This window comes from Sapajus apella, unplaced genomic scaffold, assembly GCF_009761245.1.
Source record: "Sapajus apella isolate SASKATOON/1434 unplaced genomic scaffold, GSC_monkey_1.0 scaffold111, whole genome shotgun sequence".
NCBI lineage: Eukaryota > Metazoa > Chordata > Mammalia > Primates > Cebidae > Sapajus > Sapajus apella.
In genome coordinates, this window is record NW_022437051.1 from 1,467,809 (window position 1) to 1,469,945 (window position 2,137).

Sequence of the window (2,137 nt, forward strand, 5' to 3'; positions counted from 1 at the left end):
TTTTTTTTTTTTTTTGAGACAGAGTCTTGCTCTGTCACCAGGCACCAGGCTGGAGTGCAGTGGCACAATCTCGGCTCACTGCAACCTCTGCCTCCCAGGTTCAAGCAATTCTCCTGCCGCAGCCTCCCAAGTAGCTGGGACTACAGGCAGACACCACCACGCCCAGCTAATTTTTTGTATTTTTAGTAGAGACGGGGTTTCACCATGTTGGCCAGGATGGTCTCGATCTCTTGACCTGGTGATCCGCCCACCTCAGCCTCCCAAAGTGCTGGGATTATAGGCGTGAGCCACCGCGCCCAGCCCAGAAGTTAATCTTTTTAAATTTATACATGATAACTGTGCATAGTTATGGGTACAATGCGATGTTCTAACGCATGTATAGACTGTAACGATCAAATTGGAATAATTAGCATATCCATCATCTCAAATAGTTATCATTTCTTTGTGATGGGAACATTCAAAGTCCTCTCCTCTAGCTGTTTGGAAACGTAGAATACATTATTGTTAACTCTGTCACCCGTCTCATGCAACGGCGCACCAGGGCTTATTAAGAAAGCTTGTTCTTACATTGTCTTTTTCTAAGTAATAAAAGTAGATGGTGGAGGCTGGGAGGGGAGGGGAGGGGAGAGAGAAGAGAGGAAGGGAGGGCGGGAACAGAGATACAGGCAGCTGTGACCGTGGTGACTTCAGCATTGGATGAATGAGTCTTGTTAAGAGAGAGGAGCCAGTCCACGTTCCCGCTCTGTGCGCTCTCTTTGTTCTCTGCCATGAAATATTAGAAGAGGGAATGAAGGAATTCGATCTATTTTACAACTCACAACTGTTAGATGCCAACCGTCCAAACAGTCGCAGCCACTTTAATTACGGACAAGTTTGTTCCAAATGCGGATATATTCCGAAGGGCCAGACAGTGGTGTCTTGAAGCGTACGCAACAGCTAATTTCTCTCTGAGCTAATGTCCCACTCTATGCGACAAATTGTTTTGTTTTGTTTTGCTTTTTAGAGACAGGGTCTTCCTCCGTCACCTACCGTCACTCTGTAGCCCCATTACAGCTCACTGCGGCCTCAAGCTCCAGGGCTGAAGCAATCTGCCTGCCTTGGCCTGAGTGGCGGGACCACAGACACACACCACCATGCCCTGCTCATTTATTTCCTTATCTTTGTAGAAATGGGTGTGGCCTGTGTTATCCAGGCTGGTCATGAACTCCTGGCCTCCAGCAATCCTCCTTTCCTGGCCTTCCAAAGTGCTGGGATTACAGGCACGCGTCACCGTGCCCCACTGCACCAGCAATTTGAAGGTCAGGTGATCTCGGGAGGTCTTTTTAATCCAAATTTGCTCTTAAGGAACACAAATGCAAGGAAGGTAGGGAACACTCCATTTCGTTTGTTCAATGTGGTGGCTACAGCCTGGATCTCCACAGAAAGCAGCAATGCAATTACCAAGCTCTGTTCCCCTTGAAAGCAAAACAACAAAGCAGGAAAATTAAGTATGCAAAAAATGGACAAGAAGGGCTTCAAATCGAGTGAGTGGCGGGGCAGAGTTGGGTCTGGTGGCGTCATCTGTAGGGTAGGGTCACCTTTACACTCACGAGTGTGATCTGGGTCCCCCATGAACCACCAACACTGGTGGGTGCACACGCGCTTCACTTCTGTATTCGAGGGGTCAAAGCCACCCAGCCGGTGAGGGAGGAGTGGGGCCTGACATGGACGCTCCTCCCCACTGTGCCCCAGAGCTAAGGAGGACCCATTCTGTGACGGAGGTACAGGAGAAAACGGAAGGAGACTTTTGCTTCTGCTTTTTTATTGTTCTGTTTTGCACTTCCCTAAATAAGGGAACGGAGAGTTTATGATTGTTTCTAAGAGGGAGTGACAGTGTCTTTCAACAGTAACACACCGAGCATCTGCTGCATGCCTGACAACGTGTCGGGACTGAGAACAGGTGAGTGAGATGCAGCCTTTCCCCCGTGTGAAAGCGAGTCAGGGAAGTGTGCTTCCAACAGGAGAACGGAGACCAGCTTCCCAGGTCCCTAGAGCGGAAGACCCGGCGCGTAACAATAGTGAATGGTAAGGTGTGTGATCCAGCATGACCATAACACAAGTGAATGTCCGGTGTGCGATGCAGCGTGACCGTAACACA